General features: G+C 37.6%; 1 long non-coding RNA gene across 1 annotated transcript; it reads right to left on the reverse strand.

Annotated features, from left to right (window-relative positions):
- Positions 1-385: 385 nt before the first annotated feature.
- LOC147911891 (uncharacterized) lies at positions 386-5160 on the reverse strand. Its single transcript, XR_015550708.1, has 2 exons — positions 4966-5160; positions 386-598 (listed from the first exon to the last, which is right to left on the reverse strand). It is a non-coding gene; the product is annotated as an uncharacterized LOC147911891 (long non-coding RNA).
- Positions 5161-18408: the final 13248 nt, after the last annotated feature.

Here is an 18408-nt window from a genome sequence, read left to right on the forward strand (position 1 = left end):
GGCATCCCATATAAAGTAGAGGAAGATGGGCACAGATGTTAGCCCAGGGCCAATCTTCCTCAGCAAAAAAAAAGAGGAGGATTGGCATCAGATGTTAGCTCAGGGCTAATCTTCCTCAGGAAAAAAAGAAAGAAGCTTAACCTTACTCATGATAAAAAGATTGCATTACAAATACAACGAGATACCACTCTTTTCCTATAAAAATGGCAATATCAGAAAGTTTAATAATATATTATTTTGGCAAGGATGTGGAGAAACAGACACTCCTATATTTTGTTGTTGGATTGTAAATTGGTATAAGTTTAGGAAGGCAACTTATTAAAAAATTTTAAAAGTACACGTCTTTTTTTATTAGTGAGTAACAGAAAACCCAACTGCAATAGGCTTAAACAATAAAAACGATTTATTGGTTCATACAACTGCAAATTCCAGGGGATGAGTGGGCTTTGCAATTGGTTCGATTGCATGAATCAACAATATCACCAAGGACCTAATTTCCTTCCAGTCTTCGAAAGTGTGAGCTTTATCATAAATTTGACTCCCTTCCTGGTAGCAAAAGGGCTGCTGCATTTGAAGGCTTCACATCAGCTACACCACACTGTCCAAGAGAAGAGACAAAGCTGGCTTCTGTTATCTCAGAAGAGCACAGAACAAAAACAGAAAAACCCTTCTTCCCTCAATACTTCAACAAACATCCTCTAGCATTTCATTAACTTGAATTGGGTCACTGGCCCACTCCTGAACAACCCCTTCAGTGCTATACATTGACTGGCTAAGGCCTGGGTTGCATGAACCAATCACTGAGGCACAGGGGATGAGCTTACCCTGATTGGGTTACACGGTGGTACACCCCCACCAGAAGCTGGGGGTGAGATCAATTCCACCCCTTCAAACTTTATGACTGCTAAACAATAGGGACGATACAGAATGGATGTTGAGCAGGGAACCACATCAGCCAGTATATACTCTGATCTAGAACCATACTTTTAGGAATTTATCCTACAAATATACTGGCACATGTGCACAAATAAGTATGTTCAAGGAGGTTGTTTATAATAACAGGATATTGGAAACAACCAAAGTACCTGGGACTGGTTAAAACTATGATGTAGCCATAAAAAAGATATGGCTATTGATATCTAAATGTATTGATATGACACAATCTCAAAGATATATTTAGTGAAAAAAGTAGAGTGAATAGCCTGCTACCATGTGTGGAAAAAAAGGGAAAAGAGATGGATATATAGATATAGATATATTTTTAAGTGAAAAAAAGAAAGTAAACTTCCATTTTCATCACTAAAGCAGACCAGATAGAGATATCCAAACACATGTGCACACACATATAGCCCATTTATACTTGCATATGCATTATTTGCATAGAATATATCTGAAAGATACACAAGAAACTGACTATAGTGGTGGTTTCTGGAAAGGGAACCAGGAGAACTAGGGAATAGGAGTAGGGGTAATATATAACTTTCATGGTATATCCTTTTATATTGCTTGAATTTTTTTTTTACCATGTGTATGTATTTTCAGTTAAAAAACAAAAATATTTATTAATTACACGTTTCTATTTTTATCTGTCAGGTTGTCAAAGAATAAAACATTTGTTAATAGTTGGCAAGGATGTTGGGAAACAGGCCCGCATATATATTGCGGGTGGGTGTATAAATTAATACACCCTCTTTGGAAGGCAATTTGGCAATATCTATTAAGACTAATAATGCACATAATCTTTCACATAGCACTCACACATCTAGGATTTTATCCTACTGATATACTTACACATATTGGCAAAGATGCGTGAATAAACATATGCACTGCAGTAGTGTTTGTAGTAATGAAAGACTGAAAACTATTTAAATATCCATCAGTAGAGAATTAGTTAACTAAATTAGGATGTATCCATAAAACAAAAGTTAATTTTAAGAAGATAGAATTCTACACAGCAATGAAAAATAACAAACTATTGATATACTCAACAATATAGATGAAGCTCACAGACAATGTTGAATGAAAGAAATCAAAGGTGAAAGAGTACATACTCCTTATGATTCTATTTATATGAAATTCAAATACAGGCAAAACTAATCTATGACTACAGAAATCAGAATGTGGTTAATCTTGGGAGTGGGTAATGACTGAGAGGGGGCACAAGAAGCCAGCTTTCTGTGGTGCTGGAAATGTTCTGTATTCCTGCATTTTACTATGATTCGTGCATTTTACTATGTGTAAGTTATACCTCAATAAATGAAAAAAAGAAAAGGAATGAGGTAGATTATACAGTCATGCATTGCTTAATGATGGAGATATATTATGAGAAATGCATTGTTAGGTGATTTCGTCATTGTGTGAACATCAGAGTGTAGTTACGCAAACCTAGATGGTATAGCCTACTACACACCTAGGCTATATAGTACTAATCTTATGGGACCACTGTCATATATGCAGTCTGTCATTGACCAAAACGTCGTTATGTGGTGCATGACTGTATAGTGATACGGAATGAATTTCAAGATATATTTTTAAGTGTATGTGGAGATATATATCTCTATCCATACACACACACATACATCCATACTGCATTGGCAGTAAAGTAGAGGAAACAATGAAATAACCACAACTCTATTGAGTAAGTGCTGGAGCATACTTTTGCTCTGAAGTCATCTGATCCCTGGTGGCCTACAGCCTAAGTTTTAAAGGCCCCAGGCTTACAGGTGATATCTAATTGGAGTTCAGGTGAAGAATAGAGAAAACAGTGGAGCAGCAGTATTTGAAGAGAAAATAGCTGAGAATTGATAAAATATGCCAATCCTCAAGATTCAGGAATCCTAAACAGGAAAAAGAAAACAAAGAAAGAAATCCTCATCCAGATACATTGAAGTAAAACTTCAAAACATCAAAGAGAAGATCTTAAAATGAGCAAGAGACTTTGTGTCTACTATGACATATTCTTGCCCCCACCGAAAGAGGAAAAAATAGAACCTGAGTGTAAATCCAATCAAGCTGCTAGATCTAATCAATATTCAGGAAATATAAGGAACAAGGGAACCACACCACAGGGATGCAATCATGAAAATCCATTCTATGGGAAGTGGTATAGGACAAACAATCCAGTTTCTTCAACAAATGAATCCCATGGGAGGAAAAAAAAGGGGAGGAGAAGGAAGGAGAAGGAAGGAAATCTCTTAACCTACAGATTAAGAGATTTAAGAAACATATCAACCAATTACAGAGTATAGTCCTTTTTTGGATCCTGATTCAAACAAACTAGACGTAAACATGCAAACATTTATGAGACAATCAGGAAAATTTGAAATAGTGACTGTACATCTGATGATATTAAAGAACTGTTAATTTTTTAGAGATGGTAGTTTTCTTGTAATGTTTAATAAAAGTGCTTATATTTTAGATATATACCAAACACAACATACATATTTATGGATGAAATTAAATAATATGATGTCTGATATTTACTTCAGAATAACCTTGGTGTGCAGGTGGAGGAGCAGGGGTTAGGGGAATATAGGTGAAACAAGATTGGCCATGAGTTAATAATCACTGAAGCTGGGTAACAGGTACACTGGTATTCAGTGTACTATTCTCTTTACTTTTGAATATTTGAAATTTTCCGTAATCAAAGTGGGAGGGGAAGAGCCAAAAAGTAAAGACAGATTACTTACAAAGAAATGACTGATAGCTGATTTATCAACAAAAAAATCAGGGTTTAGAATAGTGTTTATAGTATGCCACTATTTGTGTAAAAAATAACATATTCATATATATGCTTAGATTTGCATTGATTTCTTTCTGGTAGTTCACATAAAAATTGTTAATAGAAATTGCCTCTCAGTAAGGGAACTGGGAAATTGGGGAACAGAGATGGCAACTCTTCACATACTCTTTTGTACTATTTGAGTTTTTTACCTTGTGCTTGTAGTACCTTAAAAATATTCTCTCAGTGGGCTAGGAACAGGAGAATTTTATAACTTGATGAAGAGTATAGAGAACAACTACAATCATCATACTCAATAGTGAAATACTATTAGCATTCACTTAAAGTCAGAACAAAACAAGAATATTCATTTGTCTTTACAAGTATTACTCAACCTTGTTCTGCAGGTTCTAGTCAAAACATTAACACAAAAGTTATAAATGTTGTAAAGGAAGAGTCATAAAATGTCCTTGTTTATATATGATACATAAATAATCTAAGAGAATCAACTGAGATACCATTAGAGTTAAATGGAAAAAGAGTTTAAGTTTTAAATCAATTACTTCTCTCTATAAAAACAATATCCAATTAGAAAATATAATGGGGAAAAAAGATCCCATTCACAGTAGTGAGAAAAAAAATGATGGGAATAAACCTGACAAGAAATGTACAAAACATTTACATGAATAAAACTACAAAATATTACTTAAGGCTATAAATGTGAAGATCTGACATGAATAGATGTACAATATTCCTGAATGAGAAATTTCATAATTGAAAAAAATTTTAAATAACTACAAATTCCCATAGCAATCTCATTGGAATTTAGGGGCATAGAGTGGTAGTACTGGACAAGTTGGTTCTGAAGTTCATCTGGAAGAATATACAAAAATAGCCAAGAAACTTTTAAAAGATAGAAATAAGGGAATACTTGCCTACCAGATATCAATTATATAAAGCTGTGATATGGTTCAAGAATAGACAGATCAATGGAATTAAATAGAGAGGCAGTCACATGTGGGAATTTAGTATATGACAAATATAGCATTTCAAATCCCTTCTGAGATACCACTTAAAGTATACTAAAATAATACATAAAATATGTACAAACTCAAAAGGACAGAAAGTTCTGGGGGTTCTCTAGAGGCAGGAAAGCCATTTGAGAAATAGTAGCTGAAACAGTAGCTGGGAAGAAATTTTGGTCTAGTACAAAGAAGGATACAGTTGAGAAGGGGACATTTTACCAGTAAAACTATGGAAGGGCTCCAGGATCCGAGACACCAAATACAGCAGAGGATGGGCATGACATATGGTGCTGAAAACAGGTTAATTGAAAGTCTCTACATGAATATGCCATAAAAAATTGCTCACCCTTTCCTGTAATGAGAAGAAATGCAAAATAAAAATGAGAGCATTATTTGTACATCTGGTTGGTAAAAAAATTTTAATTGATAACATAAAGTATTGATGAGGGTATTGGGGAAACTGGTACCTCATACACTGTTGGGTGGCCATGTAAATTGGAACAGCCTTTGTAGAGAGAAATTGAGCAGTATCAATTAACATTTTAGATTGCAAGGATGTGTATGTCTTCTTTCCAGCAATCCCACTTCTAGGAATCTATCCTCAAGAAATATTAGCACAAATATTCAAAGATACATGTACAGTGATTTTCATTGCTGCATAACTTGTAATAACAAAAAATGGGAAACAAGCGTCCATCAATAGGGGAATAGTTAAATAAATTATGGCATATCCATATAATAAAGTACTATGCAGCACAAAAAAGAATGTCAGAGATCTCTAAATATCTATACATATACATCTATACATATTGACAAGGACATATCTTGACATATCTTCAAGGAGTATAAAGTGCTATGCTGGTGATGTCAGCAAAATGGCAGAGTGAGCTGTTGCCTTTATCTCTCCCCCTTTGAACTACAACTAAATGGACATTCACTGACCAATGGAGGATGCCCACACAGCACGAGAGGATGCCTGAGAGACCCACAGCTATACATCTGAAGGTGGATGGACTGGGCCCCTGGAAGTAGCGGAGATAGGCGAGCACTCCCCTACACTTCCCTGGCAGCCCTATGTGCACATGTGAACAATTTCTCAGCTGGCAGGAGCACCCATAATACTGCTGCAGTCTTGCAAGTGGGAACACGCCTTGGCACGACTGTAAGAAGAGGTGGCAGCAGCCCTGAGCCCACGTGAGAACACTTTCCTGGCAACAGGAGACCCTACCATGCTGATGTGGTCCTAAAAATTGGCCCAGGCTCGGACCCCGTGAAGAAGCCCCGCCCACCAAACACAGCAGCCAGTGCTACCATAAGAAGAGGTGACAACAGATCTACGTGTGTTCGCCAATGCTTTCTTGGCCAGCAGGAGTGCCCATAGTGCCCTTGTGGCCCCACAAGTGGGAACACACCTCGGCGTGACTGTAAAAAGAGGTGGCAGCAGCCCTGAGCCTGTGCGTGAACACTTTCCTGGCCGGCAGGAGAGCCCACCATGCTACTGCAGTCCCAACAAGTGGCCCAGGCTTGGACTCTGTGAATAAGCCCCGCCCACCAAGCACAGCAGCCATCGCAACCGTAAGAAGAGGCAGTAGTGGGTCTGCGCGCACACGTGAATGCTTTTCTGGCCGGCAAGACCGCCCATTGTACCGCTGCAACCCCACAAGTGGGAACGTGCCTCAGCATAACTATAAGACGAGGTGGCAGCGGCCCTGAGCCTGTGTGCAAATGCTTTCTCAGCCGGTGGGAGCACCCACCATACCCCAGCAACTTCCAGCAGATGGGGTGGGATCAGTAACACAGCTTTTGCTGCCCCCCAGCAGTAGTAGGTGGAATCTGGGACCTGATATTACCACTACACACTGGCAAAGGATCACTTCATCAAACACCATGAAAAACTACAGCTATGATTCACAGCAGAAGGAAAATGACAAGTCTCCAGAAACCAACCTTGAAGTCACAGAAATTTACAATCTAAATGACAGAAAACTCAAAATAGCTGTCATAAAGAAACGCAACGAGTTATAAGAAGACTCAAAAAGACAGATCAATGAGCTCAGGAAAAAAATGAGAAGAAGGAATACTTCACCAAAGACATTGAAACTATAAAAAAAAAAAAGTTCTGGATACGAACAACACAATGAGATAAAAATTAATCTAGAATAATTAAAAAATAGAGCTGACTTTATGGAGGAAAGAATTAGTGATTTAGAGGACAGAAATAAAGAAAAGCTTCAGTTGGAGGAGGAGAGAGAAGAAAGATTTTTTCAAAAATGAAGGAATACTTTGAGAAATATCTGACGCAATTAGGAAAAGCAACATAAGGATTATAGGTATTCCAGAGGGAGAAGATCAGGAGAAAGGAACAGAGAGCTTATTCAAAGAAATAATAGCTGACAATTTCCCAAACCTGGGGAAGAAACTGGACCTAGAAATACATGAAGCCAATAGAACTCTTAATTACATCAATGCTAAAAGACCTTCTCCAAGGCATATAATAGTAAAATTGGCAAAAGTCAATGACAAAGAAAAAATATTAAGGGCAGCAAGGCAGAAGAAAACAACCTACAAAGGACCCCCATCAGGCTTTCAGTGGATTTCTTGGCAGAAACCTTACAACCCAGGAGAGACTGGAATGAGATATTCAAAATGCTGAAAGACAAAATCTTTCAGCCAAGAATACTCTATCCAGTGAAACTATCCTTCAGATATGATGGAGAAATAAAAGCTTTCCCAGATAAACAAAAGCTGAGGGAGTTTATCACCAGTAGATCTCCCTTACAAGAAATGATCAAGGATGCCCTCATACCTGAAACAAAAAGGCAAAGGTCTACAAAGTTTGGGGCAAGGATATAAACAGACAGACAAAATCAGAAAAATGCAGCTCTCTTTCAGAATAGGGTAGCAAATACTTAATTATAACATAAAAGATAAAGGGAAGGCAAGCATCAAAAGTAACTATAAACACTTCAACTTAGTCACAAACTCACAACACAAAACAGAATAATTTGTGACAACAATAACTTAGAAGAGGAAGAGGAAAGGGATGGAACCTGCTTAGGCTAATGGAGATAAGAGGCTATCAGAAAATGGACTATCTCAGGGCTGGCGCAGTGGTGCAAGCAGTTAGGTGTGTGGGCTCCACTTCGGCGGCCAGGGGTTCGCGTGTTCGGATCCTGGGCATGCACCAATGCACTGCTTGTCACTCCATGCTGTGGCGGCGTCCCATATAAAGTAGAGGAAGATGGCCATGGATGTTAGCTTAGGGCCAATCTTCCTCGGCAAAACAGAGGAGGAGCGGCATCGGATGTTAGCTTAGGGGTGATCTTCCTCACCAAAAAAAAAAAGAAAGAAAATGGACTGTCTCCTCCACAAGATCTTTTGTACAAACCTCATGGTAACCACTAAATAAAAAATCAGAACAGAGACACAAATCATAAAGAGAAAACTGAGAAAACCACCACAGAAAACCACCAAAATGAAATGGCAGTCAGAAATACAAGGGAAGAGAAAAAAATGGAAATACAGAACAACTGTAAAACAAGAGATAAAATGGCAATATTAAGCCCTCATATATCAATAATCACTCTAAATGTAAATGGATTGAATTCTCCAATCAAAAGACACAGAGTAGCTGGATGGATTGAAAAACAAGATGCAACAATATGATGCCTCCAGGAAACACACCTCAGCTCTAAAGACAAACACAGGCTCAGAGTGAAGGGAAAGGGATGGAAGATGGGATTGCTTGGAAGATACTCCAAGCAAATGGCAAGCAAAAGAAGGCAGGTGTTGCCATACTTATATCAGACAAAGCAAACTTCAAGATAAAAAAGACAATGAGAGGGCCGGCCCCGTGGCTTAGCGGTTAAGTGTGCGCACTCCACTGCTGGCAGCCCGGGGTTCAGATCCCGGGCACGCACTGACGCACCGCTTCTCCAGCCATGCTGAGGCCGTGTCTCACATACAGCAACTAGAAGGATGTGCAACTATGACATACAACTATCTACTGGGGCTTTGGGGGAAAAGATAAATAAATAAATTAAATAATTAAAAAAGACAATGAGAGACAAAGAGGGGCAGTATATAATGATAAGAAGGGACTTTCCACCAAGAGAACATGACACTTATGAATATATACGCATCTAACACAGGAACACCAATGTATATAAAGCAACTATTAACAGACCTAACGGGAGAAATGAACAGCAAACAATAATAGTAGGGGACATCTACACCCTACATCAATGGATAGGTCATCCAGACAGAAAGCCAACAAGGAAATAGTGCATTTAAATGAAACACTTGATCAGATGGACTTAATATAGAGAGCATTCCATCCCAAAACAGCAGAATACACATTCTTCTCAAGTGCACAGGGAACATTCTCAAAGATAGACCATATATTGGGAAACAAGGCAAGCCTCAAGAAATTTAAGAGGGTGGAAATCATATCAAGCATTTTTTCCAACCACAATGCTCTGAAACTAGAAATCAAATACAAGAAAAAAGCTGTAAGGTCACAACTATGTGGAGACTAAACAACATGCTACTGAACAACCATTGGATCAATGAATAAATCAAAGGAGAAATTTAAAAAAACCTGGAGACAAATGAAAATGAAAATATAACATATCAACTCTTATGGGATGCAGCAAAAGCAGTTCTAAGAGGAAAATTCGTAGCAATACAGGCCCACCTCAACAAACAAGAAAAATATTAAATAAGTAATCTTAAACTAAACCTAAGAGAACTAGAAAAAGAAGAACAAACAAAGACCAAATTTACCAGAAGGAGGGAAATAAGAAAAATCAGATGGGGCCAGCCTGGTGGCTTAGCGCTTAAGTTCATGTACTCTGGTTTGGCAGCCCAGAGTTCACGGGTTCAGATCCCGGGCATGGACCTACACCCTGCTCATCAGGCCATGCTGTGGTGGCATCCCACAGACAAAAAATAGAGGAAGACTGGCACAGATGTTAGCTCAGAGACAATCTTCCTGAAACAAAAAGAGGAAGACTGGCAATGGATGTTAGCTCAGGACTAATCTTCTTCACCAAAAAAAGAAGAAAAAATTAGAAAAGAAATAAATGAGACTAAAAAAACAGTAGAAAGGATGAATGAAACTAAGAGCTGGTTCTTTGAGAAGATAAACAAAATTGACAAACCCTTAGCCAGACTCACTAAGAAAAAAATAGAAGGCTCAAATAAAATTAGAAATGAAAGAGGAGAAATTACAACAGATACAACAGAAATACAAAGGATTATAAAAGAATACTATGAAAAACTATATGCCCACAAATTGAATAACCTAGAAGAAATGGATAAATTCTTAGACTCATACAACCTCCCAAAACTGAATCAAGAAGAAATAAAGAATCTGAATAGACCAATCACAAGTAAAGAGATTGAAACAGTAATCAAAAACCTCCCAAAAAACAAAAGTCCAGGACCAGATGGCTTCTCTAGAGAATTCTACCAAACATTCAAAGAAGATTTAATACCTGTCCTTCTCAAACTATTCCAAAAAATTGAAGAAGCTGGAACACTTTCTAACTCATTCTATGAGGCCAACATTAGCCTGATACCAAAACCAGGCAAGGACAGCAAAAATAAGGAAACTTACAGGCCAATATCACTGATGAACAAAGATGCAAAAGTCCTCAACAACATATTGGCAAACTGAACACAGCAATACATCAAAAGGATCATACACCATGATCAAGTGGGATTTATACCAGGAACACAGGGATGCTTCAACATCTGCAAATCAATCAGTGTGATACACCACATTAACAAAATGAGGAATAAAAATCACAGGATCATCTCAATAGAGGCAGAGAAAGCATTTGACAAGATCCAACATCCATTTATGATAAAAACTCTCAATAAATGGGTATAGAAGGAAACTACCTCAACATAATAAAGGCCGTATATGACAAACCCACAGTCAACATCATACTTAACAGTGAAAAACTGAAAGCCATCCTTCTGAGAACAGGTATAAGACAAGGGTGCCCCCTCTCACCACTACTATTCAACATAGTACTGGAGGTTTTGGCCAGAGCAATTAGGCAAGAAAAAGAAATAAAAGGAATCCAAATTGGAAATGAAGAAATAAAACTCTTGCTGTTTGCAGATGATACAATTCTATATATAGAAAACCCTAAAGAATCCACCAGAAGACCATTAGAAATAATTAACAACTACAGCAAAGTTGCAAGGTACAAAATCAACTTGTAAAGATCAGTTGCATTTCTATACACCAATAAGGAACTAGCATAAAGAGAAGTTAAGAATACAATCCCATTTACAATCACAACAAAAAGAATAAAATATCTAGGAAAAAATTTAACCAAAGAGGTGAAAGACCTACACACTGAAAACTATAAGACTTTATTGAAAGAAATTGAAGAAGACATAAAGAAATGGAAAGATATTCCATGCTCATGGATTGGAAGAACAAAAATAGTTAAAATGTCCATATTACCTAAAGCAATCTACAGATTCAATGCAATCCCAATCAGAATCTCATGACATTCTTCATGGAGATGGAACAAAGAATCCTAAAACTTATATGGAACAACAAAAGACCTCGAATAGCCAAAGCAATCCTGAGAAAAAAAGAACAAAGGTGGAGGCATCACAATCCCTCAGTTCAAAATATACTACAAAGCTATAGTAATCAAAACAGCATGGTACTGGCACAAAAACAGACACACAGATCAATGGAACAGAATTGAAAGCCCAGAAATAAAACCACACATCTAAGGACAGTTAATCTTTGACAAAGGAGCCAAGAACATACAATGGAGAAAGAAAAGTTTCTTCAATAAATGGTGTTAGGAAAACTAGACAGCCACATGCAAAAGAATGAAAGTAGACCATTACCTTATGCCATACATAAAAATGAACTCAAAATGGATTAAAGACTTGAATATAATACCTGAAACCATAAAACTCCTAGAAGAAAATATAGGCAGTACACTCTTTGACATTGGTCTTAGCAGAATCTTTTCAAATACCATGTCTACTCAGGCATGGGAAACATAAGAAAAAATAAACGAATGACACTACATCAGACTAAAGATCTTCTGCAAGGCAAAGGAAACCATGAGCAAAACAAAAAGACAACCCACCAACTGGGAGAAAATATTTGCAAATCATATATCTGACAAGCGGTTAATTTCCAAAATATATAAAGAACTCATACAACTCAACAACAAAGAAACAAACAACCCGATCAAAAAATGGGCAGAGGATATGAACAGACATTTTTCCAAAGAAGATATATAGATGGCCAACAGGCACATGAAAAGATGTTCAACATCACTAGTTATTAGAGAAATGCAAATCAAAACTACAATGAGATACCACCTTACAGCTGTCAGAATGGCTATAATTACCAAGACAAAAAACAAATGTTGGAGAGGATGTGGAGAAAAGGGAACCCTCATACACTGCTGGTGGGAATGCAAACCGGTGCAGCCACTATGGAAAACAGTATGGAGATTTCTCAAAAAAATTTAAAATAGAAATACCATACATCCAGCTATCCCATTACTGGTTATTTATCCAAAGATCTTGAAATCAACAATCCAAAGAGATTTATTCACCCCTATGTTCACTGCAGCATTATTCACAATAGCCAAGACGTGGAAGCAACCCAAGTGCCCTTCTATGGATGAATGGATAAAGAAGATGTGGTATATGTATACATATAACGGAATACTACTCAGCCATAAAAGAAGACAAAATCATCCCATTTGCAACAACATAGATGGACCTTGAGGGTATATGATGTTAAGCAAAATAAGCCAGACAGAGAAAGACAAATTCTGCATGATTTCACTCATATGTGGAAGATAAAGAAACACATGGATAAAGAGAACAGATTAGTGGTTACCAGAGGGGAAGGGGGTTGGGCAAAAGGGCTAAAGGGGTACATATGAATGGTGATGGATAGAAATTAGACTACTGGTGGTGAACATGATCCAGTCTATACAGAAATTGATAAATAACAATGTACACCTGAAATTACACAATGTTATAAACCATTATGATCTCAATAAGAAAAATGAAAAAAAAGTGCTATGCTTAACAATTAAGCAAGTTACAGAAAAATATTATAGAATGATTCCTCATTGGACAAAAAGAAAAAAAAAACTTCTCCATATATACGTATGTAGGTATCTACTCAGACTTTTACTATGTCGTACATGTTGTATGCAAATGCATAGAAAATGTTTGGAAGGATACATACCAAACTGCTAACAGTGACTTCCTTTGAAGAATAAATTTAAAGATTCAAATATTTTATTTTCCATTTTATTCACTTCTGCAAGTTTTTTGTTTTTTAAAGATGAAGGAAGCTCATACCAGAAAGTTGAATATTTGAGTGTCACATTAATGCAGATGATACTCAAATCTAGCTTCAGTGCTGACTTTTCTCATGAACTCCAATTCTGCATTTACAATTAACTTCCTGCTAGCATTTCCACTCGTATGTTTAGCCATCATTTCAAACTCGTATCTAAAATAAAATTCATTACGAGAATATTCAAATAATATTAGTTCTAGTTCCTGGTTTCCCTATTTCTGTTAAAAGCACTAGCCTTCTATGTATTACTTAAGCTTGAAGCCTTGGAGTAGTCATCTTATATCCTTCCCTCCTCTATCAGAAAAAAAATCATCAAGTCCAAGATTTTTTCCTTTTTTAAAAGATAATATCTTATATATAGTCTCTTTTCTGTCTATTCTTTGCCACCCTAATTCAGGCCCTTTATTCAACAAATATTTATTGAGCACATATTATGTATGCGCCAGGCAGTTTTAGGTGCTGGGAATAGTGCATAAAGACATACTTATATTCTAGTGAAAGAGACAAATAATATACAAGTAAAAAAATAATTATGCAATAATATGGTTAACATTTTTATACTTATCCTATACTAGGCACTGTGCTAAGCTTTTTAGATATGTTAACTCATTTAATACTCCTAATGACCCTATGATATAGGCACTGTTTTTAATCCTATTTTGTAGTTGGGGAAACTGAGGCACATAGCTCTTAAGTAGTTTAAGGGCATATAGGTAGTAAGTGGAGGAGTGAAGATTTAAATCCAGGCAGCTTCATGTTATAGTCTGTCCTTTTAACTGTAATCCTATATTGCTTCTCATGTAAGGAAACCTCAGTTGATGATAAAGGCTATGGGGAAAATCAAATAGGATGTGACAGTAACTTGGACAGCAGGTGCTAATTTAGAGAGGATGGTCAAGAAAAGCCTCTCCAAGAGGTGATTTTTTATAGAAGAACTTGAGCAGTTTGATCTGTAAGGCTTCTCATTCTGGACTTTGCTAATTGCACAGGCATTGTCCAGTTCCTCTGTCTGTACTTCCTGCAAATTGGCAGCTGGATCCAAAGACTAGATCAAACTCAATTTCCATCCCTTTGGTATGAGTACAGGATGGACATAATGTCTGACGTTTTTCTTTCTTAGAAACTGTTGTTGCTTACTCTTTATATCTATTTATCAAAGATTGTAAAATGGTGATATTCTAATTTTATTATTTCTTTTTATTCATTGGAATAGTTTTGTAAAAAGACATGTCCCCTCATCTACTATTTTGTTACCCAGTCCATCTAGTAAAGGCAGGATAAATGCTTGACTCTCTCCCTTTATTGTTGAATTTTCAAGGTAATGAATTGGTTCCCTATCATGAGAGGTGATATTTGAGCTGAGACGTGAATGACAAGAAGGAGCCAGCTATTCAGAGACCTGCAGGAAGACTATTCCAGGCAGGGGGATCAGACAGTATAGAGGCACTGAGGAAAGAGTGAGCTGTATTAAGTTCAAGGAACACAGAAGACCAGCATGGCCATATTACTTTCACTCCTACCTGTGGAACTATTTTGTTATGGACTGAATGTTTGTGTCCCCCTAAAATTCATATGTTGAAATCCTATCCCCCAATGTGATGATACTAGGAGGTGGGGCCTTTGGGAGGTAATTAGGATTAGATGAGGTCATAAATGGGATTAATGCCCTTATAAGAGTCACGAGAGAGCTTGCTTCCTCTCTCTGCTCTCCACCTGGTAGAGGGCCCTCACCAGAACCTGACCATGCTGGCACCCTGATCTTGGACTTCCAGCCTCCAAGACTGTGAGAAATAAATTTCTGTTGTTTATAAACCACCTAGTCTATGGTACTTTGTTATAGCATCCTGAACTAAGACATATCTCTTAAATCCATTACTCTCTTCTCCATTCTTACTACCACACCCACTTAGTTTGGGGTCTCATCTTTCTCCCCCCGACCATTGCAATTATCTTCAATTGGTTTCACTGCCTCCAAGCATCTCTTCCACCCTACTCAATTAACTCCTTACTTACAAAAAGCTTTCAATTCAGTGTATAATTATTTCTGGGGAGAATGCATCTATAATTTTATAACAGATGTCATTGGCAAAATAAGATTCATTTATGGAGGGAGGTGTTTGCTGAAAAGTACTGCTAGACACCAAAGAGCACAGGCTTTACAGTTAGACCTGGATTTGAGTCCCAGCTCTTACACTTGATAGCTGTGTGACCTAGGGAAAATTATATAACCTCCCTAAAGCTCAGTTCCCTCATCTGTTAAAAAAATGATAATAATAATGCTTTTAATACATTGTTGTAAGAATTAAATGAGAATATAAATTCTCATTTGAGATATATGTATATATAATACGGAGAGAAAAAGAGAAAATATTTATTTATTTATTATAGTGCTTAGATCATAGTAAAGACTCAATAAAGAGTGGTTTCTTTAATTTTTTTTTATTACTCCTTCCAGCGTGCCTCTTGCAGAAGCTCCAGTTTCAGTGATGAATTCCACTTGCTTAAAACCTCAGTCATTGTAAGAGCTGTCCTAGAGCCATCTGAAAACATCCAAAATCTAAGGACCCAACTGGGATCTTAGAAGAGGAGCTTAACACCACGCCCCTCTAGCCTCACAGAGTCCCTTTGACAAGCCTGTTTGGGAACCAGTGAGGCCCTTCGTTGATCAATGATGTCTCACATTGATATAATGCTTTTCCAAATAACTTTTATGTCTCTGATCACCTCATCTGTAACCTCAGTGGGACCCCTAGGTACTTTACCTCTCACTTCATCCAGATCAGTAATTATCTCCCAGTTATGTCACATTCAGTGTTACTGTCTCTGGGACCCCTGCCTCCACTGTCCTCTTTCTCCCTTTCTGCTCCCAAAGTCCCAGAACACTGCTAGAGGGAGAAGCAAGCAGACCAATATAAATTCATGCTGTCCAAATTCAACTTGGCCCTTGCAGCTGCTCAGCAACCCTTTTACTTGTCTCATACATTCCCTGGCACTCTCCCCACAGAGACTGTTCCAGACTTTCCTCTTCCTCCTCAAACTAAAAATTCCAATCTCCCTGCTTCTACTTCCACAGATTTCATATTAGACACTTTGATCAGATTAACTGTCGCTCCTGCAACAAATCAGTAATATCATTCTCCCTTCCAGCCCTGTCCTCTAACCATCCAGTTCCCTTCCTGGGAAGGCAATCAGTGTTCTTGATCTCTTGTTTATCCTTTCAGAGATATTTTATGACTTTAAGCAAAAATATGAGAAAGAGGAAACTTGCACTGGTCATTAAAGATAAGTAGGATTTGGATAGGTGGCGAGAAAGGAGATAATAATCCAAGCAGAGGAAACATCCTGGGCAAGGGCACAGAGGTGGGAATGAATAAGATATATTTAGAAAACGGGGTATAGCAAGTAGAGTAATCCCCTGAGAAATAGTCCAAGCTGCTGCCTCAAGTGTTACCTCTCTTTTTCCAGTTCTGACTTCGGCCTGATCATTGCTTTCCTGCCTGTCCTGCTCTACATAGCAGTAGAGTGGAAATCTGACACTACACGGCCCCTCACCCATCCTATCTTGCCTGGACCTCCGTTACTATTTATTGAGCTTTGACCCTAACCATCTGTTGTTTCTGTCCTGCTAAAGAGGTCCTCGCTCCTTCCTGAGTCACTCTCCAAGCCAGACACCTTCCATTTCTTTGGTCACATGCAATTTCCCCACACCACTGAAAATAGGACAATGAACATAGAAGACGCATTGCATAGACGTTATTGATTTTACCAATATATACAACAAACAGAGGTCAAGGAAACATGTTAAACTATACAACAGAGATGTAATCAGCAAAACCCAGACTGTGTGAAACTCTACTGGAAAACAATCTCATTTCCTCAACAAAAAATCGTAAGGAAAAAAAGAGATGAAGGGGAACCTTTAGTTTAAAAGTGACATATAACACATATCCACCAACCACAATGTGTGGACTTTATTTGGATACTGATTCAAACAAAAAAGCTGTAAAAAATTCTTTTGAAATTTAGAAAACTTGGAAATTTAAATACTGACTTGGTATTTGATGATATTAAGGGAATATTGCTTGTTTATTTAATGTGTGCTAATGGTATCACAATTATGATTTTTTAAAAAGAATCCTTACCTTTTAAAGATACATACTTAATTATTTGGGAATGGAATAATATCATATCTGGGATTTGCTCCAAAATAATATGGGAGGAAGGAAATAGATGAAACAAGAGAGCCCAAAAGTTGATACTAGTTGAAGCTGAGTGTTTGGTAAATGAGAATTCATTATATACTAGTCTACTTTGTACATGTTTTAAATTCTCCATAAAAAAGTTTTAAAACAATGTTATTGAATTGTCAAGCATCTGATGATGATGTGTGTATTAGTCTGAAGGGGTGGAACAGGAGGAGCTGGAATTTGAGAAGAGGAAGGTCTGGAACAGTCTCTGTGGGGAGAGTGCCAGGGAATGTATGAGACAAATAAAAGGGTTGCTGAGCAGCTGCAAGGGCCAAGTTGAATTTGGACAGCATCAATTTATATTGGTCTGCTTGCTTCTCCCTCTAGCAGTGTTCTGGGACTTTGGGAGCAGAAAGGGAGAAAGAGGACAGTGGAGGCAGGGGTCCCAGAGACAGTAACACTGAATGTGACATAACTGGGAGATAATTACTGATCTGGATGAAGTGAGAGGTAAAGTACCTAGGGGTCCCACTGAGGTTACAGATGAGGTGATCAGAGACATAAAAGTTATTTGGAAAAGCATTATATCAATGTGAGACATCATTGATCAACGAAGGGCCTCACTGGTTCCCAAACAGGCTTGTCAAAGGGACTCTGTGAGGCTAGAGGGGCGTGGTGTTAAGCTCCTCTTCTAAGATCCCAGTTGGGTCCTTAGATTTTGGATGTTTTCAGATGGCTCTAGGACAGCTCTTAGCAATGACTGAGGTTTTAATCAGTAGCTGTGTGACCTCAAGCAAGCTATTTCCTTCTCTGAGCCTTGGTTTCCTCATCTATAAAAATCTGGGATAATACCTACCTCACAGAACAGGTTTGAGGATTAAGTAAAATAATGTGGGTAGAAGTGCCTAGCACAGTGGCATTCTATACATGAAACTTAACTCCCTCAGCAGGTGAATATAATCTTCCTTAATCCTGAAGCTGATGCAATGCTATGGTAAAAATGTTGTCATTTTATAGACTAGCAAAACCTGACTGTCAAGAAAATCCTATTTTCTTACTGAAACATAAAATTGGATATTGGAGTATATCCCTCTTCTCCAA

The sequence above is a fragment of the Ceratotherium simum genome, chromosome X, assembly GCF_057802395.1.
Source record: "Ceratotherium simum simum isolate JZ-2026a chromosome X, ASM5780239v1, whole genome shotgun sequence".
Lineage (NCBI taxonomy): Eukaryota > Metazoa > Chordata > Mammalia > Perissodactyla > Rhinocerotidae > Ceratotherium > Ceratotherium simum.